The sequence below is a fragment of the Artemia franciscana genome, unplaced genomic scaffold (genome assembly GCF_032884065.1).
Source record: "Artemia franciscana unplaced genomic scaffold, ASM3288406v1 PGA_scaffold_60, whole genome shotgun sequence".
NCBI classification, from domain to species: domain Eukaryota; kingdom Metazoa; phylum Arthropoda; class Branchiopoda; order Anostraca; family Artemiidae; genus Artemia; species Artemia franciscana.
In genome coordinates, this window is record NW_027062699.1 from 297,623 (window position 1) to 323,999 (window position 26,377).

At 36.0% G+C, this 26,377-nt stretch overlaps 1 protein-coding gene across 10 annotated transcripts in view; it reads right to left on the reverse strand.

Moving 5' to 3' along the window:
* LOC136042072 (uncharacterized) overlaps positions 1–26,377 on the reverse strand; it is a 522,356-nt gene that overhangs the window by 106,213 nt on the left and 389,766 nt on the right. The gene's annotated exons all lie outside the window — the stretch shown is intronic.

Below are 26,377 nucleotides of genomic sequence, written 5' to 3' on the forward strand. Positions count from 1 at the left end.
TTAATCTGGTCTGGTCCTTGATATGCCTGCCAAAGTTCATCCTCCTAGCTTATCTTGAAGTGCCCAAACTAGTAAAACCGAAACCGAAAGTCCGACAGACCGACGGAAATTGCGGTTGCTATATGTCACTTGGTAAATACAGAGTGCCATAAGCAAACAATCTGAAATTGGCTTTTCCTAAAATTGTCAGCAATGAGCGGTTGCAGACGACAGTTGTATAGCATAAACAAGCTCTCAGGAGGGCGAAGGTGAATGTTGTATACACACGGATTTTTCTGCCAAATTCACCACTAATGTTGCAGTACATATCCCCCTTCTGTTTCCCTCAAATCCAACCGGATATTCAATCTCAAAATTTAACCAAGCTCTTCTCTAATATCCCCGTCTATTGCGCTATTCATTTGCTCGTAATTTTGAATGGCTTTTGATTCTGTAAGATCAAATTGATTCAAAATGATTTAAATTGATTTGTTTGTTGGTTTGCCATTTTATATTAATAAATAGCTTTGATATCAGCGGGCCACATAAAACCAAAACAAAAAACATAGGCCGCTTAATAGCTCTGTCTAAGAAAAGATTAATTTAAAAAAAAACTAATTTTTTCCGAGGGAAGTAAAGAACGAAGTTGAAACTTAAAACGGATAAAAATTATTACTTCACAGCCTATTAAATATATATAAATACAAGAGCTCATATGGCACTTGTGGCGAGATCGGAAGAGCCAAGAGCTCATATGGTATGAGCTCTAGCAAAATTCTAAGAGTCAATAGATTGCTTTAAAAGGAAAATCAGAGGCTTAATGCCGGTTGGGAATTAAAATAAGAGCTCCCAGTCACGAAGTCCTTCTAGATATCAAAATTCATTAAGATCCGATCACCCACTCGCAAGTAAAAAATACCTTAATTTTTCTAATTTTTCCTCTCCCTTCAGCCCCCCAGATGTTCGGATCGGGGAAAACGATTTTATCAAGTCAATTTGTACAGCTTCCTGACACGCCTACCAATTTTCATCCTCCTAGCACGTCCAGAAGCACCAAACTCGCCAAAGCACTGAACCTCACCACCTATCTCCCCCAAAGAAAGCGTATCCAGTCCGGTTACGTCAGTTATGTATCTACAACATTTATAAGCATTTTCCAAGATTTCTGGTTTCCCCCTCCAACTCCCCCCAACAACCAGATCTCCAAAGATCTGATCGGGAATAGAAATAAGAGCTCTGAGACATGGGTTCCTTCTAAATATCAAATTACAGTACGATCCGGTTACCCGTTCTTAAGTTAAAAATACCTCAATTTTTTTAATTTTTCCAATTTAACAAGCTCCAGCTCCCCCAAAGAGAACGGATCCGTACCAATTATGTCAATCTCGTATATATAACTTGTGCTTATTCTTCCCATCAAGTTTCATCCTGATATATCCACTCTAAGCGTTTTCCAAGATTTCCGGTTTCCAAGATTTCTGTTTCCCCCCTCCAGCCCTCTATGTCCCCAAATCCAATTCGAATTGATAATGGAGCATCCTAGACATAAAATTCTTCTATATATCAAGTTTCATTGAGATCCGATCACCTATTCGTAAGATACCTCGATTTTCACGTTTTCCAAGAATTCCAGCTTCCCCCTCCAACTCCCTTTAATTTCACCGGATCTGGCCAGGATTTAAAATGAGAGTTTTAAAGCACAATATCCTTCCATATATCAAATTTCATTAAGATCTGATCTCCCGTTCGTAAGTTACAAATACGTCATTTTTTCTAACTTTTTCGAATTAACCCCCCCCCCCCCCCCAACTCCACGAAAGAGAGCGGATCCGGTCCGGTTATGTCAGTCACCTATCTTGGACTTTTGCTTATTCTTTCCACCAAGTTTCATCCTGATCTCTCCGTTTTAAGCGTTTTCCAAGATTTCAACCCCCCCCCCTAATGAAACTGGACCCGGTCGGGAGAAAAGAGATAAGAGATCTGACTTTTGAGGTCCTTCTAAATATGATATTTCATTAAGATACGATCACTCTTTCGCAAGTTAAAAATATATCATTTTTTCTAATTTTTAGAATTAACCCTCCCTCCCCCAACTCCCCGAAAGACAGCATATCCGTTCCGGTTGTGTCAATCCCGTATCTAAGACTTGTACTTATTTTTCCCACCAAGTTTCATCCTGATCCCACTACTCTAAGCATTTTCCAAGATTATAGGCTCCGCCCCCACAACTTCTCCTTCACCGGATGAGGTCGAAATTTAATATAAGAGCTCTGAGACCTGATATCCTTCCAAACATCAAATTTCATTAAGATCTGATCACTCTTTCGTAAGTTAAAAACACCTCATTTTTCTAATTTTCAGAATTAAACCCCCCCCACTCCTCCAAAGAGAGAAGATCCGTTCCGGTTATGTCAGTCATGTATCTAGAGATTGTCTTTATTTTTCCCACCAAGTTTCATCCCGATCCCCCCACTCTAAGCGTTTTCGAAGATTTTAGGTCACCCCTCCCTCAATTTCCCCCAATTTCACCGGATCCTGTCGGAATTTAAAACAATAGCTCTGAGACACGATATCGTTCGAAACTTCAAATTTCATTAACATCCGATCACTCCTTCGTAAGTTAAAAATACCTCATTTTTTTAATTTTCAGAATTAACCCCCCCCCACCAACTCCACACATAGAGCAGATCCGTTCCGGTTATTTAAATAACGTATCTAGAACTTGTGCTTATTTTTACCACCAAGTTTCATCCTGATCCCTTGGTTCTAAGCGTTTTCCAAGATTTTAGGTCCCCCCCAATTCCCCCCAATGTCACCGGATCCAGTCAGGATTTAGAATAAGAGCTCTGAGATATGATATCCTTCCAAATTTCAAATTTCATTAATATCCTATCACTCCTTCATAAGTTTAAAATACCTCATTTTTCTAATTTGTACAGAATTAACCCCCCCCCCCCCAACTCCCACAAAGAGAGCGGATCCGTTCCGGTTATGTCAATCACGTATCTAGAACTTGTGCTTATCCCCCCCCCAAGTTTCATCCCGTTCCCTCCACTCTAAGCGTTTTCCAAGATTTTAGCTCCCCCGTCAATTCCCCCCAATGTCACCGGATCCAGTCGGGATTTAAAATAAGACCTCTTTAGACATGATATCCTTCCAAACTTCAAATTTCATTAAGATCCGATCACTTCTTCGTAAGTTAAAAATACCTCATTTTTCTAATTTTTCAGAATTAACCCCCCCCCAACTCCTGCAAACAGAGCAGATCCGTTCCAGTTATGTCAATAACGTATCTAGGACTTGTGCTTATTTTTTCCACCAAGTTTCATCCCGATCCCTCCACTCTAAGCGTTTTCCAAGATTTTAAGTTCCCCTTCTCGAACTCCCCCCCAATGTCACCTGATCTGGTCGGGATTTAAAGTGAAATCTCTCAGATACGATATCCTTCCAAAAATCAAATTTCATTAAGATCCTATAACCCGTTCGTAAGTTAAAAAACTTCATTTTTTGCTATTTTTACGAGAATTAACCGGTCCCCAATCCCCCCACCATTGGTCAAATCAGGAAAACGGCTATTTCTAATTTAATCTGGTCCAGTCCCTGATGCGCCTGCCAAGTTTCATCGTCCTAGCTTGACTGGAAGTGCCTAAAGTAGGAAAACCGTGGCAGAGAGACGGACAGGCCGACAGACTGACAGACCGACAGAATTTGCGATCGCTAGGCTATATTTCACTTGGTTAGTACCAAATGCCATAAAAACTAGTACAAATAAACCAACTAATTTTGTTTCCCTATGTTTCTAGGATTATAGAAAACTAGCGCTTAATTGGACTTTACCCTTTTTGACTTTAATTTGATTTAGCACTATAAATAAAAAAGGGAGACTGTTAGGTGAGAAGCCATTTTGAATCCCTACTTTTATAGATTCTTTACATATACTAAAACTCGCTTTAACATGAGGCTGCCTAACACCAACATAGCTAGGCACGCTCCTCCTCCAGCACCAGCATATCCATCTCCGTACCATCATATCTGAAGCCTACCTCTTTACTCCCACCCAACAATTTCTAATTTTCCTTAAATCCTTCCATATGACCCCCCCCCAACTAAAATGGGGCGCCCTGCTTTTCGTTAGGCCCCGGATAATTGACCAAAAAGGAGAATCTGCGAATATCTGCCATCTTCCATTCGCAGCACGTCTCCTAACCGTCAACTTTTTTCTCATTGTAACACTGTAAAGCTGTAAAATCCAATTTTTCCTACAGCTTATAGTTTGAAACACGGTTAGTCTGATGGGCTTTTTTTAATATTAAATATAAAAAAAACTAGTTTTTTTAACTGAAAGTAAGGAGCGATATTAAAACTTAAAACGAACAGAAATTACTCCGTATATGAAATGGATTGTCCCCTCTACAATCCCTCGCTGTTTGCTCTAAAGTTTTTAATTGTTTTAGAAAGTAGAATTGTGGCAAAGAGTCAAACTTTAGCGTAAAGAGCGAGGGATTGTGGAGGGGACAATCCATTTCATATACGGAGTAATTTCTGTTCGTTTTAAGTTTTAATGTCGCTCCTTACTTTCAGTTAAAAAAAACTATTTTTTTTTTTAATTTCTGAACGTTTTTGAATTAATGTATGCTTGATTTTGGCTCTCCGTAGCCTATATAAATTATTAAAATGAAATTTGCATATTAATTCTTTTTTTGGCCAAATGGTTTTCTCTTAGTTTTGATCAGACAATTTTAAGAAATAAGGGGTGGGGAAGGAGGCCTAGTTGCCCTCCAATTTTTCGGTTACTTAAAGAGGCAACTAGAACTTTTAATTTTTAACGAACGTTTTTATTAGTAAAAAATATACGTAACTTAAGAATTAACTTACGTAACAAACTTTTATATTCTTATATTTTTAATTATATATATGAGGGGGTTTATCCCCTCGTTAATACCTCGCTCTTAACACTAAATCTTAAGTTTTATCCCAATTCTTTAAGAATGACCCCTGAATCAGAAAGGTCGTAGAATAAATAGTTGAAGTTACTAAAAATATGCGTAATAATCTGTTCGTTTTAAGTTTTAATGCTACTCCTTACTTTCAATTGAAAAAACTTTTTCATGTTTATATTTTCATTGTTTTTTTTTAATAATAATGCTAGAAAATCCTGCGCCCTTTTCATTGAATTTCTCTTCCCCCATGAAATATTCCACCAAGGAAAGATCCTCCCACATAGCCCCCTCCCCTGAACCCCACACCCAAACCAAAAAAAATCCCCCTGAAAACGTCGGTATACTTCCCAGTAACCATTACTGTATGTAAACATTGGTTAAAGTTTGTAACTTGCAGCCCCTCCCCCAGGGACTGTGGGGGAGTAAGTCATTTTCAGAGACATAGTTACTGTGGTTTTCGACTATGCGAAACAAAATGGCTATCTCTAAATTTTGATCTGTTGACTTTGGGAAAAAATGAGCGTGGGAGGGGGCCTAGGTGCCTTCCAATTTTTTTGGTCACTTAAAAGGGCACTAAAACTTTTCATTTCCGTTAGAATGAGCCCTCTTGTAACACTCTAGGACCACTTGGTCGATACGATGACCCCCGGGAAAAAGAAAAAAAAAAAAAAATAAACACGCACCCGTGATCTGTCTTCTGGCAAAAAATATGAAATTCCACATTTTTGTAGATTGGACCTTAAAAATTTTTTCTATAGGGTTCTCTGATACACTGAATGCAATGGTGTGATTTTTGTGAAGATCCTATGACTTTTAGGGGGTGTTTCCCCCTATTTTCCAAAATGAGGCCAATTTTCTCAGGTTCATAACATTTGATGACAAAAACTAAATTTGATGAAACTTATATATTTAAAATCAGCATAAAAATCAAATTCTTTTGATGTATCTTTTAGTATCAAAATTCCGTTTTTTAGAGTTTCGTTTACTATTGAGCCGGGTCGCTCCTTACTACAGTTTGTTACCACGAACTGTTTGATAACAGTAATTTAAGAAAACGTAAAATGATTTTTCTTAGCTAGGATGTATTTTAGAGATATTTAACTCACTTAAGGGAGTAATTACCTTTAAATTACCTCCACCAGTTGAGACGAGAGATGCAACACCCTCTCCCTCTCTTGAAAACCTTTGAACAATTATCAAAGTATGAAAATGAGAATTAAGGTGCTCCTGTTCTCCTGTTTTTTTTTTTTAGGAATGTCTAGTCTACCCTCTTTCTGTTCTATTCTGAATATATACGACAAAATAAAGAAAAATCGAAAAAAAGTAACAAAATAATAAGAGGGTTCGAATTACTCTCAATCTCTCGTAAGACCCCTCCCTAGGCCACTTGAGAAATATTTACTGAGATCCTGAACAAGAATACAATTCAGGATATTCCTTTTTTTGAAAATATTTGGTCTTTGGACAGATGTCTGGGTGGTAGGATGACAAACTTTTGTAGCTGTAAAGAAAATTCAAATATTATAGAATAATAGTAAATTATTAAGCTGGGTTCGTTTGAGGCTCAAGAACCAGAGATCCCGCCCTTCCACCTCCAATACATTTTCACACATCACCCACTCCATAATATAGCCTATGCATAATTCTACATGGGAAGGACAGCGCCTGCCATATTAAAATTACTACTACTACTGACAACTCACCGCAGCACCAATCCACCTGAAGATAACACAGCTACACACGATCCTCCTCCATCTATTCAAAATTTTGGAAGACAACTCAGCCTGAAAAATTTTTCTTAGCATGTTTTCATCTGAGAAACTTTAATTTATAATCGTTTTCTTTGGCTATATATTTGCACATTTGGGGGAGGGAGGGAGGGGGTTAAGTTGAGGGTGCTTTCCAAATATTTTACCCCTCCCCCCTTAATGTGCACCTATGTAGCTCAACTATATTATAATATAAACTAAAGGGTACATGAAAGTTATATTTCATTGTAATTAACTTCACTTCTCGAGTTTGTATTGGCTGATACACAAAAACCGATTGTTTTATAAGTTCAGGAGAGCAATTAGACCCCCCCCCCCTCTCTCCCTAATCGGCACCCCAGGACATCTTTTTAACTAAACCAAATTCTTATTTCAATAAATTCAATGACAGTAATCACTTAATTCTTTTAAAAAGTAAGAAAGTTTAGAATTTGTTTAGTAGAGATTTTCAGCTTCTTTTTTTTGTGTTTTTTTTTTTCGATAGTAGTCAATACTTGTTTATTCTGGTTTCCGTGGTTTTTAAATTGTCCCACCGTATCTCGAGAATTTCCATATAAAAAATCACCAAGAATAAAGTGGCCTTGAAAGGACTAAAAGCAATACGAAATACAAAACCAAAATTAAATAAAGCAAGCAATAGAATGCACAGGTCAAATTAAACATGTAGCGTTACCACTTTTGATTTGCCATTTTCACAAGACTAATAGCATAGGCCATATTGCATTATTAATCTTGAAATGTATTTCCAATCAACCCATGGGCCACATCCCAAGACCCGTTTTCAGCAGATAAATAAAAATAAAAATAATACAATATATTGAAGGTTTAAAAAATTATACATTTGATAAAATCATAATTTTTCCGATAAATTCGTTAGCTAAGTCACAGGAAAAAAAAAGCGAGAGTCGATACGCATTTTAATTCTGATTTCAAATGAATGTACCTCCTTTGTCCCTCAATAAATCCAGATGTGGTTCCAAAATCAAACTTTGCTGATTTTGTAGGTTTGTTTATTTTTATGGTTACCTTCCCGTCGACATTTGACTCGCAAATTCAACATTCAATTAAATAAAAGATGTCATTTTTTCACCTGAAATTAAGGAGCAACATAAAATGAAAAGAAATCATTGCGTGTATGAGGTGTTTGGTCTTCCTCAACACCCCGCTCTTTACGCTAAAGTTTTTAGTACTTAAAAAAATTATTTTCGAATTAAACAAACAGTGTTTCGGAAGTCATTCTTAAAGAATTGGGACAGAATTCAAACTTCAGCGTAAAGAGCAAGATGTTGAGGAGGAGCGACCCCCCTCATATACGAAATAATTTCTATTCGTTTCAAGTTTTAATGTTGCTCTTACTTTCAGGTGAAAAAACTATTTTTTTAAAATTTAAGTTCTGATCGTTTTTAAAATAATGCCGGGAAATCTGGGAACACCTCCACAGATAAATCCCTCCTCTCCACGGATTTATTCTCAAGACAATTTAATCCCGGTGAAAATTTGCACTGGACAATTACCCTTAATAAATCCAAACATATAATTGAGCCGGCAATGAGAAAGCAGGACATGAGAAGAATTTTGCATAGGAATTTTGGCAAATTCCCCTAGAGTAAAATTTTTACTGAAAAATTCACCCCATGGAAACTTCCCTCTCCATGACAAATTATCCTCGTGGAAAATTCAATCAGAAGAAAATTTACCCCTCTCTAAAAAAAAATGTATGCATACTTCCTAATAACAAATACTATACGTAAGCAATGGGCAAATTTTGTAACTTAAAGACCTTTCCCCATGGGCTGTGGGGGGTCAAGATATCTCCAAGGACATATTTATTCGGTCTTTTAACTATGCTGAACAAAATGCCCATCCCAAAATTTAGTTCGGACGATTCTAAGAAAAAAGGGGCGTGGGAAGGGGTCTAGTTGCCTTCCAATTATTTTGTTCACTTAATAAGGGCACCGAAACTTTTAATTTCCGTGTGAATGAGCCCTCTCACGATATTTTAGGACCACTGGGTCGATACGAACACCCCTTGGAAAAAAATAATAAAAAAACACTCATCCATGATCTTTCTTCTGGCCAAAAATACAAAATACCACATTTTTTCAGATAGGAGCTTGAAACCTTTACAGTATGGTTCTCTGATACGCTGAATACGATGGTGTGATTTTCATTGAGATTCTATTACCTTAAAGGGTTATTTCTTCTTTTTTCGAAAACAGGCAAATTTTCTCAGACTGATAGCCTTTGATTGGTAAGACTAAACTGCATATTTGAAACCAGCATAAAAATTCGATTCTTTTGTTATATATACTGGTATCAAAACCCCTTTTTTAGAGTTTCGGATTATTATTGAGCCGGATCGCTCCTTACTTACAGTTCGTTACCACAAACTGTTTGATCAGGGTTTTCTGACAAAAAAAAATATGAAAAAATACTTGAACTGCACTTTGTGACAAAATACACGTGGAGTCAATCAAATTAAGTCGGATGAAAAAGCACCATGTATGTACGGGCACACGGGTTGAAACAGGAGCGAATCCTGGCAAAATTCATTAATAATTCTAAATTAGTTTTTGATACTATCATTTCTTCCATAATATTTAGAGGGGAGTTAATTGTCACATAAGTGAATTTAAAGACAAAAAAAGATAGCCTAATTTAAAGATGCTACTCATTTAGTTTTTCAAACAGTTCGTGGTAACGAACTGTAGTAAAGAGCGACCCGGCTCAATAGTAACCAAAACTCTAAAAATTAGAATCTTGATACCAATAGCTACATCAAAAGAATTGCATTTTAATACTGATTTTAAATATATAAGTTTCATCAAGTTTAGTCTTACCCATCAAAAGTTACGAGACTGAAAAAATTTGCCTTATTTTAGAAAATAGGGGGAAACACCCCATAAAAGTCATAAAATCTTAACGAAAATCATACCATCAGCTTCAGCGTATCAGAGAACCCTACTGTCGCAGTTTCAAGCTCCTATCTACAAAAATGTGGAATATTGTATTTTTTGCCAGAAGGCAGATCACGGATGCGTTTTTTTTTTTTTCCCAGGGGTGATCATATCGATCCAGTCGTCCTAGAATGTTGCAAGAGGGCTCATTCTAACGGAAATGAAAAGTTCTAGTGCCCTTTTTAAGTGACCAAAAAAATTGGAGGGCACCTAGGCCCCTCCCATGCTAATTATTTTCCCAAAGTCAACGGATCAAAATTCTGAGATAGCCATTTTTTGATAGCCAAACTTTGACCAGTGCTTACATATAGTAATGGTTATTGGGAAGTGTACAGACGTTTTCAGGGGGGATTTTTTGGTTGGGGGAGGGGTTGATAAGAGGGAGGTATGTTGGGGGGTATATTTGGGGAGCTTTCCATCGAGGAATTTGTCATGGGGCAGAAAATTTCCATGAAGGGAGCGCAGGAGTTTCTAGCATTATTAAAAAAAAAAACACAATAAAAAAATAAATATGAAAAAGTTTTTTTAACTGGAAGTAAGGAGCAGCATTAAAACTTAAAACGAACAGAAATTATTACGCATAAGAGGGGCTCACCTCCTTCTAATACTTCACTCTTTACGCTAAAGTATTTTTAGTAATTTCAACTATTTATTCTACGGCTTTTTTGATTCAGGGGTCATTCTTAATGAATTGCGACAAAATTTAAGCTTTAGTGTAAAGAGCGAGGTACTGACGAGGGGTTGAACCCCTCAAATATGTAATAAAAACATGAGAATACAAAAGTTCGTTATGTAAGCTAATTTATAAGTTGCGTATATCTTTTACTAATGCAAACATTCGCAAAAAATTAAAAGTTCTAGTTTCCTTTTTAAGTCAAAAAATCGGAGGGCAACTAGGCTTCCTCCCCCACTCTTTTTTTTCTCAAAATCATTCGATCAAAACTATGAGAAAGCCATTTAGCCAAAAAAAATAAAAAAATATGCAAATTTGGTTTTAATTACTCCTCTGCGGAGAGCCAAAATCAAAACATACATTGATTCAAAAACGTTCAAAAATTAAACAAAAAAAAACAAGTTTTTTTTTCACTGAAAGCAAGGTGCGACATTAAAACTTAAAACGAACAGAAATTACTTCGTATATGAAAGGGGCTGCTTCCTCATCAACGTCCCGCTCTTTACGTTAAAGTTTTTTACTGTTTTAAAAAGTAGAGTTGAGAGAAAGAGCCAAACTTTAGCGTAAAGAGCGGGACGTCGGGACGTTGGTGAGTAAGCAGCCCCTTTCATATACGAAGTAATTTCTGTTCGTTTTTAGTTTTAATGTCGCTCCTTACTTTCAGCTAAAAACAACTTGTTTTTTTTATCTAATTACCTGAATGTATTGGAACAGGTAGATTTGTTTGCATCCTGACCTGGCTATTATGTGTTGCCAGGTGTTTATGAGGAGGGAAAAGAGATTTTAAAATCGGCCAGTAATATCAAGATAATCGTTTATTAGAGAGGAAAATAATCCATTTAAGGCTTGATTTTTCCTGAATTCAGCTGTTCGCAGTCGCTCAATTAACGGCCAATAAAGCAAATTACATGTTTTGCTCTATGTGGGTAAAAAAAGGAGCTTTCTAGGTGAGCGCATTCTTTTGATTATTTATTTAAATTTATTGGAGAGGCTCATTAGGAATGACGAAAAAACAAAAGAAGCAGCAAGAGCTCGACAGCTCTAAAATTTCAAATGTCTCGGCAGGCACATCAGTTGAAGAATTGTCAATAAAATCGTTATCTGACAGCATAGCTATAATTTTAGCAACAGTAAAGGGCAATTCAACTGCTTTACAAGGTCTAGCGGTTAGTATGAAAGCAGTAGAAAACCGATTAACGGAAGTGGAAAAATCAGTGACGGATTCAAATAGGAAAATTTCTGAATTAAAGCTGCGAGTTTCTACCGTAGAAGATGAAGCGTCAAATCTGAAGTTTGCAAATTTTGGTTTTGGTTAGTGAAAATGCAAAGTTAACAACACAGTTTTTTACCGGTAAGCAAAACCTCCGACGAGTAGAAGGTAAAGAAACGCGTAAAAATGTGATTTTAAGGAACGTTTCGGCGAGTGACGCAGCATCAGCAAAAGTGGTGTTCGGAAAGCTCGTCAAAGATGGGCTTGACTATGAACCTATTTGTGATTATTCAGTTTTGGAATATGGAAAGGAGAAAAAATACATCAAAGTTGAGATGCACAACACAGAGACTCCACTGGCACTGCTGAAAAATACTAAAAAAATAATAAAAAAGTTTTTATGAACTTTTCTAATATTTATTTGACAGATTATGTGCCACTTTCTGTTAGAGAGGCTCGTCGGAAATTACTGGCTCTTAGAAAGAGAATTAAGGGCTGGTGGGATGGCTTATTGATTTCCTGTTGTTTTCTTTTTCCCACTTTTTTGTTTCATATTTTTTTTTATGTTGTTGGTATTGGTGCTCATTAATGTTTATCAGCCACTACTAACAAGTCTTTGACTTTCTAAAGTGGCTGATGTGGTTTTTTTATGTATAATAAAAAGTGTGTCTCTCTTTGGGTTTCAAATCGGTACCACCTCTTTTGTGCATTCGACGTTCTGTAAACGCTCCCGTGGAAAAGTACATTTCTGAGCAGATTTCAGATCATTTTTTAAGAAACATAGTGATAAATAGTAAAGATATGCCAATACGATGATAGCCTACCAATTGTGAAATTTTGTATGAGGGGAGTAAAGTATGAGGATGAGTGAATTTTTTGTGAAAAATGATATTGATTATTTTGTTTGCATCATTATTTTGGTTATTTATTTATTTTTTAATTTACTGTAGTGCTATTAGATGTGATTTTTAGTTTTTGTTAAATTGTTTCTTAAGTGTGAGTTCGAATGATTAGATATTTATTTTAATTTTTTTATTTTTCCCTCTTTTGGCTATACCTTAATTTGTAGTATTTAGCTACGCTAAGTGCTGCTAAAAGGGAAGGGTGTTTTTTTTTTTTTAAGGGAACAGACATTCCGGATTACATAATAACCCATAAATGTAGAACTGCCTCCATGCACAATACCATGACTTCTTAATATTTTCACTTTTCTAGATATCTCCTTTAACCAGTTCCAAAAAAAGAATTGACGTAAATGTAACGAGGATTATTGTTGGTATTAGTCGTGTTTCATGTAACATTAGCTACTTGTGTGACATATATCTCTTTATCAGCATGTTGTACAAAAGTCTACTGCAAGTAAAATAAAATGAATTTAATCAAAATATGTAAATTTTTTCGCAATTTGCAAGTTTTGTGCGCACGTATAAGCTGTGCCAACCCATTCTCTTTTTCTATTGTTATCAGTTTCATCATGCAGCAGTAGGAGACCGAGTTTTGGCTCTGGAGGGAATTATAGACACAAAAACGATATTCAGTGTAAGTGAATACATTTTCCCTTTGGGAATGGTTACCCCCCCCCCCCAACCTGATTTACACAAGAAAAATTTTGTATAATTTTTATAGAATTCGTTTTATTAAACGATCAGACAAAAGGAAAGGTAATTTTCAAACTCTAGGAGTCAATTTTACCTTCCGATTGCCATCCCTGAAAGTTTTTAATTTATTTAACGTTTATGCCGCAGTAATGTTTGCGCAATAAAAAATGTAAAGGTTTCTGCCGCAACTCAAGCCTCGCAGAACTTAACACAATTTAACTGAGCCATCATGCAACTGAACCCTGTGTAACTCTGCCAACCTGCAACTGAAACCTCATGTAACTGAACTCTCGTGCGACTGTACAACCGTACTCAGTTTTTCAGTATTCTATAATTGTGAGGCAATATCATTGGGTAAAATGTTAGCTAGAATATTTACATTTTCAATCTTATTGAAATTGTTTTTTTTTTTTTAAGTCATGATTTAAATGCCTGTCAAGATGATTCATAAAAATGCTGCTTTGTTGTCACAAAAAACAAGAAAACCGGGCGTTGGAAATCATTAACGCAGATTCATTTCTCCTTTTTATGTCTATTAATGGAGTTCCCTTCACCCTTTCACTTTCTACGGGTCTATGCCTTTACCCACCCCCAGAAAATATCCTCCACCAAAACATAATCTGCGGAAAATACCACCCCGCCCCTCTCTCGGTAAATACTCTACTGCTGAAAATACCATTCCGTGAAAAATACCTTCCTGGAAAATACCCCCAGCGGCTGGTTGGTTTTCTATCACTTCTGCTTAAAAAAGGACTAGAATTTTTAATTTCTGGTCAAACGAGCTTCCTCCGAAGTTACTACGACCATGAGGCAGAGGTGGGGATTGGGAAGGGACAGTCCCCTCTTATACAGAATAAATTCTGCTAATTTCGAGGTTTATTGTTGATCTTTACTTTCATAATAACAGCTTAGACCAGATATATTCTCAGAAATCAAGAGGGACTAAATCTAAGTTTCACACTTATTGATGTATTTTTTAAAGCTTTTTCCCCCTCCCCCAGATGAAATACACCCCCTATCCCCAAAAAAATCCCCCCTAAATGCGATACTGAAGACAACACATCAATTTCTTCCACCATCCTCCTCTTGTTTAATTCTTAGAACTAACTCTGTATTTATCTGAAGGCTCAATGAGAGTTTCGATGTATTGGTATTAAAATACACCCTTTGAGGGATCTCCCTCCCTTCCAAACTAGCCAAAATATTTTTAACGTCTATATAAATTTTCACTGTGTTAGGTAAATTCTCTGTGGTTCGACAACTCCAAACATTTGCATATATAATGGGGTTCTATTATTGTTTTGAAGTTAAGTAGCGAAGGAGATACCTCAAAGGGTGCCTTTTAATACCAAAACATCCAACTCTTAATGAGCCTTCAGATAAATAAAGAATTAGTTCTAAGGGAGAGACGAGGGGAGGGTGAAGGTAAAAATTGATATAAAATCTACAGGGCGGCATCCAAGACTTTTGTTTGGCATATTGTTCTTCGGTGGGCAAAAAACATTGAAAAACATTAAAATATTTGAAATTGATATTTAATCTCTCTTGATTTCTGGGAATATATTTGGTCTACGGTGTGATTATGAGAGTAAAGAGTAACATTAAACCCCAAAATAAGCAAAACTCATTCTGTATAGGAGGGGGACCACACTTTCCTCATCCCATCCTCTGCCTCGTGTTTTATAAACTTTGGAGGAGAATCATTCGATCAGAAATTACGTTTAAGTATCTAAAATAAGAGGAAAATGTATCAAACAGTTCGTGGTAACGAACTGTAAGTAAGTAGTAACCCAACTCGATATTAACCGAAACTGAAAAAACTGAATTTTGATCAGAAAACAGAATTGACTTGTTATGCTTATTCCAAATATATCAGTTTCATTAAGTTGGGTTTTACTCATCAAGGGCTACAAATCTAAGAAAATGTGCCTGATTTTTGAAAAAAGGGGATAGAACTTAGATGTCTTAAAATCCTATTGAAAATCGCACTATCAGATTCAGCGCATCAGAGAACCCTACGGTCGAGGTTTCAAGCTCCTGTCTGCAAAAACGTGGAATTTTTTTGCCAGAAGAAAGATCACAGATGCGTGTTTATTTGCTAGTTTTTGTTTCTTTATTTGGTCCTTGTGTCTTACAGCCACCACACCCAAGAAATGAAAATACATTAATCCTAATGAACAAAATTATTGCTTCATAATATGCAGAATAATTGTAGCTAACACATTTCAAGCAGGTCTGCCATAATTTACCCCCCCCCCCTCCAGTGTGCAAATATATAGCCCAAATTATATATTTTCCAATTATTCTTGCAATGCGTCTCTCTTCTTTATTAGAAGAAATAGGGAATTTTCCAAAATTCCCATACGGAATTCTTCTTAGGCTATCTCTTACTTTCTCTTAGCTGACTCAATTTTACGTGACGAGATGGTAAGGGTAGTCGTCTGGGGTAAATTTTCACTAGGATTGGATTGTCTAGAGGATATATCTGTGGGGAGAATTTTTCCGTGGAGTTGGAGCAAGATTTCCTGGAATTAGTTTAAAACCATACGAAATCAAATAAAAAAAACAAAAACAAAATAACCTAAAAAATGCAACGAGTGGTATGTTCACTTTATTCGTAGGTCAGAAATATGAACTGCTCAATATTTAACCAACAATCAATATTGGTTCTCTAATAAATAAAAAAATTAAATACTTAAAATGTACTCTGTGAATATTTGCACATCGAGTGAATCAAATGAAGCCAGATTATAAAGCACCATAGATTTATGGGTAAACCGGTTGAAATAGGAGTAAATCATGCCAAATTGCATGAGATGCACAAGCTATAATTTACACTATATATTCGCACATTAAAGAGAGGAGGGGGATGGTTGGGGATTGAGCTTTTCCTATGGTTGGTTGTGCTTGGGGAGAAATATTGGTAAAACTCTAATTTAGCTACTTTTTGCTATCTTCAAGAGGGCTTAGGTTAGGAAAATATAACTTTCAATAATGAATCCAGGGCCAAATACATGCTCTGAGAAGGTATTACTGTAAACGCATCACAGTTCATATAATTGGCTTACTAATAAAATGAACATACCACTCGATGCCTTTTTTATGCTCTTTGCAGGTATAACAATTGCTCATATCGCTAATTCAAATTTAAGCAATTTTTGACCTCACCTAACCTAACCTAATCATAAACATTTTGGCACTTAGCAAATGTAGTATTATTTTGTCGAAAGCGACCGATAACTCATACTTTAATTGAAGATTCGTCGTTTTTGAGAGGTCAAAAAGTGATTACATTTGAGTTTGCGATAGAAGCGATTATTATATTTGGAAAGAGCATAAAAAAAGGCATCGAGTGGTATGTTCATTTTATTATTAATTCAATTATGTGAACTATGATGCGTTTACTGGTATCACCATGGTTCTCTGTTAACCTTGTTCTAATTTCTTAGTCTTAGAAAGTTGCCTATTTGATAAGTCTATATCCATTGAAATTTTGACAAAACAACATTTTACCTTGATTTTCAGCTATGAATTTTTTTTCTATGGTTAAAGTTCTGAAAATCCAATTCCTGTTATTTGAGTTTAATCTTAAGCCATTTCAATTGAGTTTTTTTCTAAATTTAGGAAATATATTTGCAGATCTTTTAAACCTCATAAAACGGGATTGGGCAAAGTTGGGAAGCTGAAAACAGTTTTTGTTGTACATCATTTAAGCCAAACATCTATTTTGAAAGATTTCACTTTAATAAAACAAAGATTCATAAAGGTCATCAAAGATCACTGTCCTCTAGAGGGAGGAGGAGTGGATATAGTTACTTCAGAATACCTTCCCAGGACATAATTTAGTCTGTAGATCCCTTAAAATTTCATTTTCTCAGCCTAACCCCTTTCCAATATAGCAAAATATAGCTAAACTACAATTTTACCAAAATATTTACAGAACTCTCTTCCGACTCAAATATAAGCAAAAGAAGCCGAATCAAGGTGAAGAATTGGATCAAAATGGGTAATTCCCCAGCTGCGGTGCCCCCTACGCCAAGGTGCCTTGAGTATCAGTGACACTTACCCGACCCTCTCCCACCAAGGAACGGTTGTTGTTGGGGTTGAACTGGCGGATCCAGGGAGATCCCCCCTAATTTTCTTTTTTTACACCCTCTTATCCCGTTTTGTCCTTTTACTCTATTTTTTACAATAAATTTGTCAGTTAGGTCAATATTGGCACCTTTGTCACCCCTTCCCCAAGCTTTTGCTCTAGATCGGCCACTGTGTGGTATAGTATAGTTGAAGCGTCTTCAAATGTGTTAACTAGGCTAAAAATTTTCCGCATATTATGAAGTAGCCTATGAATTGTTCTCTTAACAAGTTTCTTCTCAATCTCAACAGCCCCATTTTAAGGTTAATCAAAAAACCAACCAAAGAATAAAGCCAAATAAAAGTGAAAAATTAGATCAAAATAGTCAATTCTCCCACCGCGACGCCTTCTAAGCCACGGCACTCGGAGCAACTGCACCAGTTGTCCCATCCCCCTTTGAACGGTTCAGGTTAGGCTGAAATATAGTGGAAGCACCTTCAAATATGTTAACTAAAATTTTTCAACATATTATGAAGTGTGAATTCGTTTCCTAATACGCTTCGTTCTCATTAGTTCCCTTTTAAGGCTTAACATTTTTTTTAAGAAACCCCCGCCTCCATCCCTAATGTACAAATATATTCCCTGAAACGGAATATATCCTGTACCTATACCCTGAATTGGTATATATAAGGTAGGTTTAAAGTTTATTTCCAATGGAAATGAATGTTAAATCTGGATTCAGGATGCACTTCTGACTATAGAAGCAAGCTTGAACTTTACACCTGTCCCCCTTAGTTTGCAAGTATATACACTGAATTGGTATATATAGGGGTGGAGGTAAAGTTCATTTCTGACACAAATGGATATTAAATTTTGATTCAGGATCCAATTTTTACCAAAGAGGTAAGTTTATTTCTAAGCTACCTGAAGAGTCCGTTAGTATAAATATTACCCCAATATCAGTCTTTTGACTATGGCCCAAAACTACGTGTATTCCCATTTCAATACTCAGAAAAAGAAAACAAAGCAGAAACTCACATCTAAAAACGTAAATTATTCCATATTCACTGACTTCAATCTAAAATTTATGAAGCCAGACATTGTTAGAGCAAGATATTCTCAACCAAAGAATTCGTGTTGATAAGAGTCCAGAGCCTAACGCGAAGATGTTCAAACAGTTCGTGGTAACGAACTGTAGTAAGGAGCGACCCGGCTCAATAGTAACCAAAACTCTAAAAAATGGGATTTTGATACCAATAGCTACATCAAAAGAATCGCATATTAATTCTGATTTCAAATATATAAGTTTCATCAAGTTTAGTCTTACCCATCAAAAGTTACGAGCCAGAGAAAAATTGCCTTATTTAAGAAAATAGGCGGAAACACCCCTTAAAAGTCATAGAATCTTAACGAAAATTACACCATCAGATTCAGCGTATCAAAGAACCCTACTGTAGAAGTTTCAAGCTCCTATCTACAAAAATGTGGAATTTTGTATTTTTTGCCAGAAGGCAGATCACGGATGCGTGTTTATTTGTTTTTTTGTTTTTTGTTTTTTTTTTCCCAGGGGTGATCGTATCGACCCAGTTGTCCTAGAATGTTTGAGAGTCGAAAAACCTTATAACTGTGTCTTTGGGGACGACTTACTCCCCCACAGTCCCCGTGGGAGGGGCTACAAGTTACAAACTTTGACCAGTGCTTACATATAGTAATGGATATTGGGAAGTGTACAGGCGTTTTCAAGAGGATTTTCGGTTAGAGGGAGGGGTTGAGAAGAGGAGGGTATTCTGGGGTAACTTTCCATCGAGGAATTTTCATGGGGGAAGAAAATTTCCATGAAGGGAGCGCAGGATTTACCAGCATTATTTAAAAAACAATGAAAAAATAAAGATGAAAAAGTTTTTTCAGCTGGAAGTAAGGAGCAGCATTAAAACTTAAAACGAACAGAAATTATTACGCATATGAGGGGCTCACCTCCTCCTAATACCTCGCTCTTTACGCTAAAGTATTTTTAGTAATTTCAACTATTTATTCTACGGCTTTTTTGATTCAGGAGTTATTCTTAATGAATTGGGACAAAATTTAAGATTTAGTTTAAATAAAAAGAAAACAAATAAAAAGGAAAACATGAGAATAAAACTTTCTTTACGTAAGCTAATTTATAAGTTACTTATATTTTACTAATAAAAAGATTCGTAAAAAATTAAAAGTTCTAGTTGCCTTTTTAATTAACCAAAAAATTAGAGGGCAACTAGGCTTCCTCCCCCGCTCTTTTTTTCTCAAAATCATTCGATCAAAATTATGAGAAAGCCATTTAGCAAAAAAAAATAAATAAATAAATATCCAAATCTCGTTTTCATTATTCCTCTGCGGAGAGCCAAAATCAAAACATGCATTGATTCAAAAACGTTCAGAAATTAAATAAAAGAAAACAAGTTTTTCAACTGAAAGTAAGGAGCGACATTAAAACTTAAAACGAACAGAAATTACTTCGTATATGAAAGGGGCTGCTTCCTTATCAATGCCCCGCTCTTTACGCTTAAGTTTTTTATTGTTTTGAAAAGAAGAGTTGAGAGAAAGAGTCAAACTTTAGCGTAAAGAGCGGGGCGTTGATGAGGAAGCAGCCCCTTTCATATAGGAAGTAATTTCTGTTCGTTTTAAGTATTAATGTCACTCCTTACTTTCAGTTGAAAAAACTTGTTTTTTTAATTTAATTTTCTCCTGTAACTGTAAGTAATTTCATGTGAGTCACTATTATCTCCGTTAGTCGGTTCTACAGGTGCATCTACTACTAGAAATCATTCCCTGATGTTTTTAGTTGTAAACTGATTGATTAGTATTCTATTATTAATACCTTCCCCTCCTAAAAAAGACTTATCATCTTCCTTATTCATCATGAATCCTACCCTCCGTCCATGTATCCCATCCTTCCTGCATGAGTAAATAAATTCTATATTACCTAATTTCATGCTTCCTACATACTTCTCAAAATATAAATAGATCAAAAGATTCTGACAAGAACATAATTTGGAATAAAAAAAAAAAAAAAAATTGACCATGGATTGTCACTGATATCTATTCCTTAAAGCTGTAAAAATTCTTATTTAATATAGTTAAAGAAGTAAACAGGAAGGGTGTGCAAAAGCACAGGATGGTTGGCCCTCAACCCCCCATTGCACTTCCTGGCTGAAGGGCCAAGAAACGGAGATCAGCACCGCCGGTAGGGACTCTAAAGTCTGATGCCGTATTCTTTACCTTCTAGTGAAGCGCAAATTATGTTCTGGTCTTGAGAAGGCACGGGGGTTGTCATTTCTACTCATTATAATTTTTGTTCGCATTGAGTTTGACACGGTTTTTTATTGTAATTTCTGTTCGCTTTGGTTACATTTATTTATTCATAATGATGTGTTGTAGTTTTATGCTTAGATGATTATTTGACTTTACTTTTGCTCCTTTTTGGTTTAATGTGGCTCTTTACTTTTCTTTTGAAAGACCTGTTTATGGAAAAAGTTTGGTGCTTCCGTATTAGCCAGTACACACTCGAAAATTTGGATCTGCAAGATCAGACAATAACCGGTTTATAGCTGTCGGTTTTCGGAGATAAATGACCTAGGCTCAGTTGCAGTCTGCGTTGTAGGAATTTTTTGATTAATTATTTAATATATAGGGTTGGTATTTTGGTTATATTAGGTTATATCTGGTTAGGTTACGGATTTAATATAATGTGTTCTGGGCAGCCAGCTTTCCATAATTCTTTGTCGTAGTTTTGTTTTTATGGTATTATATTTTCAGTATATTTTGGTATATTTCATTATGATTAACCTGACGTCCCTTTTCGAGCTACGGAAGCCAACTTGTCAGCAAACTTTTCAACGGAAGTACCAAAGTTTTTTTTTTTTATTAATTGTAGGATAAAAGCTAAATATAATTGAGTTAAAGAAAGTTCCTCAAGATGAGACATGAACCAATAAGTAAATTTAACTCTACAGATGATAATTGAGATAGAACATGACAAATTTAAATATTTGGGAGTAATATTGTCAACAAAAGCGATTGGAATATGCGTGTAAAAGAGATGATTCCGCGAGAAAGAGCAATTTTGTCAACAGTTCAGCGCAATTCAACTCTTGAAATCATAGGAGATATTGATAACTTTGAAGACCACACTGCCTTTCCATGACGAAATTATAACAGTTCAAAATAGGGACGAAACCTTTTAATCGACAGTAAAACAAATAATTTTTTTTTAACTGAATATATCCGATATATATACAGTGTCCGTCATCAGCAGTAAAACTGTCGATTAAAAGATTTCATCCCTATTTTGAACTGTTATATTTTCGACAGGAGATATTAAGATGCTTAGATAGGTTTTTCAAATCGAAGGTGTACGTACCCTATAATATGTAGCTGGGCTCTGGAAGCATGACCTAGAACCACAATTTGAATCAATCTATCTGCATTACTTTAAAAATTCGTCGACCAGATTCTCGAAAAGAAAAAATTGGTATATATTTGTTAATCAGATGATTATGAAGTTAAGTGAAGTTCTGTCCCCCCTCCTTTGTCCCCTTGTTTATGAGGTTGTGTCTCATTCCTAAATGCATGCCACCTCTAGGCTAAAATCCTACGTTTGGGTTTTGTGACGACCTGATTTTTTATTTTATTTTATTAAACGGGTTCAAAGCTTGATGCTTCTCAAAACTAAACAAGCAATTAAAGGTTTTACTGTGAAACTGAATAAATACATCACTATCTGCATTGATTCATTGAGAACATGGTGTTCTCTTAAGTTAGCCTGGTATTACCAATTAAAAGAGGGGGGAGTTATTGATATTTTAGCTAGAATTATACATTAGTAGAGAGTTAGTAAACTAGTTTGAATTAGAGCATTTTCGTCATAAACCCTTTTGGGGTAAATTATTTTAAAGAAACTTAAAATGCCTCCCATAACTCAGGATTTTAATCCCTTTTTTATCTTCCCTAAATCCTTGCCCCTCACCCAAGCTTCCATGGATTGGCCCCCTGAATTATAAAGAGGTGAAGAATCAAACAGTTCGTGGTAACGAACTGTAGTAAGGAGCGTCCCGGCTCAATAGTAGCCGAAACTGTAAAAACGAAGTTTAATACCATTAGCTACATCAAAAGAATCGCGATTTTACGCTGATTTTAAATATATAAGTTTCATCAAGCTCAGTTTTACCCATCGAAAGTTACGAGCCTGAGAAAACTTGCCCTATTTTGGAAAATAGGGGAAAACACCCCCTAAGAGTCATTGGATCTTAACAAAAATCACACTAACAAATTAAGCGTATCAGAGTATCCTATTGTAGAAGTTTATAGCTCCTATCTACAAAAATGTGGAATTTTGTAATTTTCGCCAAAAGACACGGATGCGTGTTTATTTGTTTTTTGTTTTTTTTTTTCCAGGGGTGATCGTATCGACCGTTGTCCTATAATGTCGCAAGAGGGCTCATTCTAACATAAATTAAAAGTTCTAGTGCCCTTTTTAAGCAACCAAAAGCCGGAGGGAACCTAGGCCCCCTCCCACGCTCATTTTTTGTCAAAGTCACCGGATCAAAATTCTGAGATAGCCATTTTGTTCAACATAGTCGAAAAACTTAATAATTATGTCTTTCGGAACGACTTAATCCCCCACCGTCCCAGGGGGAAGGGCTGCAAGTTACAAACTTTGACCATTGTTTGCATGTAGCAATGGTTATTGGGAAGTGTATACACGTTTTCAGGGGGACCTTTTTTGTGTTGAAGGGGAGGAGGAGGCTACGTGGAAGGATCTTTCCATGGAGGAATTTATTATGAGGGAAGAGAACTTCCATGAAGGGACTGCAAGATTTTCTAGCATTATTTAAGAAAATCAACGAGAAAAAAAATTCAGCTGGAAGTAAGGAGCAGCATAAAAACCTAAAAAGAACAAAAATTACTGCGTAAATAAGGGGGTTAGTCCTCCTCCACAATACTTCGCTCTTCACGTTAAAGTAATTTTAGTAATTTCAACTATTTATTCTACGGCCTTTGGAATTCAGGGGTCATTCTTAAAGAATTGGAACAAAATTCAAGATTTACTGTAAAGAGCGAGGTATAGACTAGGGGGTAAACCCCCTCATATACGTAATAAAAATATACAATATTACTAATAAAAACGTTCGTAAAAAATAAAAAGATCTAGTTGCCTTTTTAAGTAACCAAAAACTGGAGGGCAACTAGGCCTCCTCCCCCAACCCCTTTTTTGTATCAAAGTCTTCTGATCAAAGCTATAAGAAAGCCATTTAGCCGAAAAAAAATTAATATCTAAATTTCGTTTTAATTATTTATGTGCGGTGAGCCAAAATCAAAACATGCATTAATTCAAAAGTTGGACTCTTTCTCACAACTGTACTTTTTAAAACAATAAAAGCTTTAGCGTAAAGAGCGAAGCGTTGCGGTGGTGACAACCCTTTCATATACGGAATAATTTCTGTTCGTTTTAAGTTTTAGTGTCGCTCCTTACTTGCAGTTAAAAAAACTTGTTTTTTTATTTAGTATCTTCGCAAGTTCGAAATGATAAATCCCTAAGAAAGCCTGGGAGGTTTGTATAAATTTAAGCGTAACAGTTCACCAGGCGCGTAATTGGCCATTGGAAAGGGAACATCTGTCCCCTCCAGTGCCAAGCTTGTACCCACCCCAGAGATTGAAATTTGGTTTGTGAAAAAAAATGTTGAAAAATCTCCTGCATATGAAAAATATGCAGGAGATAATCCTGCATATTTCAAGTATCCAGAGAAACGAGTCAGTTTTCATTAGTGTATCTTTGCCTTTATGGTAATATTTAGCTGTCATTTTCAATTAATTTGGGAAAATTTGCTCAAAATTTGCCCCTCCCCCCTGGGAATCAGTCAAAATTATTCAACCGCAGCTCCCTCGTAGAAGACACGGCAAACCAAAACATCATTTTAAAATTTATTCCCTAATGTGGAAGCACGCTTTCAATTTCTCATTGATACAATATACAATAAAACAGTTTACAACAGGCTTTGTATGAAATAATTTAAAAAAAAACAAGTTTTTTCAACTGAAAGTAAGGAACGACATTAAAACTTAAACGAACAGAAATTACTTCGTATATGAAAGGGGCTGCTTCCTCATCAACAGCCCGCTCTTTACGCTAAAGTTTGACTCTTTCTCTCAACTCTTCTTTTTAAAACAGTATCAAACTTTAGCGTAAAGAGCGGGGCGTTGATGAGGAAGCAGCCCCTTTCATATACGAAGTAATTTCTGTTCGTTTTAAGTTTTAATGTCGTTCCTTACTTTCAGTTGAAAAAAACTTGTTTTTTTTATTTAATTACGGAACGTTTTTGAATCAAAGCATGTTTTGATTTTGGCTCTCCGCATAGGAATAATTAAAACAAAATTTGCATTTTTTTTTTTTGCTAAATGGCTTTCTCATAATTTTGATCGAATGATTTTGATAAAAAAAAGAGCAGGGGAGGAACCGTAGTTGCCCTTCAATTTTTTGGTTAATTAAAAAGGCAACTAGAACTTTTAATTTTTTACGAATCTTTTTATTAGTAAAAGATATAATTTTGTCCCAATTCATTAAGAATGACCCCTGAATCACAAAAGCCGTAGAATAATTAGTTGACATTACTAAAAATACTTTAGCGTAAAGATCGAGGTATTAGGAGGAGGTGAGCCCCTAATATGGGTAATAATTTCTGTTCGTTTTAAGTTTTAATGCTGCTCCTTACTTCCAGCTGAAAAATCTTTTTCATATTTATTTTTTCATTGTTTTTTTTTTAAGTAATGCTAGTAAATCCTGCGCTCCCTTCATGGAAATTTTCTTCCCCATGACAAATTCTTCGATGAAAAGCTCCCCCAGCATATGCCCCTCTTCTCCACCCCTCCCCCCAACTAAAAAATCCTCCTGAAAACGCCTGTACACTCCCCAATAGCCATTACTACATGTAAGCACTGGTCAAAGTTTGTAACTTGTAGCCCCTCCCACGGGGACTGTGGGGGAGTAAGTCGCCCCCAAAGACATAGTTATAAGGTTTTTCGACTACTTTGAATAAAATGGCTATCTCAGAATTTTGATCCGTTGACTTTAGGAAAATAATTAGCGTGGGAGGGGGCCTAGGTGCCCTCCAATTTTTTGGTCATTTGAAAAGGGAACTAGAACTTTTCATTTTCGTTGGGATGAGCCCTCTGGCAACATTCTAGGACAAATGGGTCGATACGATCACCCCTGGGAAAAAAAAAAAAAAACATAAAAAAAACAAACAAATAAACACGCATCCGTGATCTGCCTTCTGTCAAAAAATACAAAATTCCACATTTTTATAGATAGGAGTTTGAAACTTCTACAGCAGGGTTCTCTGATACGCTGAATCTGATGGTGTTTTTTCATTAAGATTCTATGACTTTTAGGGGGTGTTTCCCCCTATTTTCTAAAATAACGCAAATTTTCTCAGGCTCGTAACTTTTGATGGGTAGAATTAAACTTAATTAAACTTATATATTTAAAATCAGTATTAAAATGTGATTCTTTTGATGTAGCTATTGGTATCAAAATTCCATTTGTTAGAGTTTTGGTTACTATTGAGCTGGGTCGCTCCATACTACAGTTCGGTACCACGAACTGTTTGATAGAGAGGATCACAGGTAGAAATTTGGTTTTTCGGCCTATATCTCAGAAAACACCCCGACGGCGAACCTGCGCCCTACGATATTCGTTTTCAGCATGGTCGACTACCATGGGATCCACCTTTAACATTTTTGTACCTTCCGGCATGGGTACTAATCGAAATAAGCGAGATACAGAATCTGCCGCTCTGACTAATATGCCAAACCAAGATATAGATGCAAGAAAAGATATAGAGGAAAATGAAAAGGTTTGTAATGCCTTGGATATGAAGTATGTACTAACAGCACTAACAGTTAATGCTGTACTAACAGCATTAACAAAATAATAAGGCTCCAAAGGCTTATGGTGTGGTAATTGAGTTTCTTAAATATGGTGGCTCTGAGGTTAAAAATAAGTTACTAAAGATTATGAGAATGATTTTTGAAAAAGAGGAAGTACCTAGTGATTTTAGGTATACCCTAATTAAACCGCTGTATAAGAAGGGTGATAAGAGTGAGTTTGATAGTTGTCGAGGCACTAGTCTGGTCTCTATAGATAG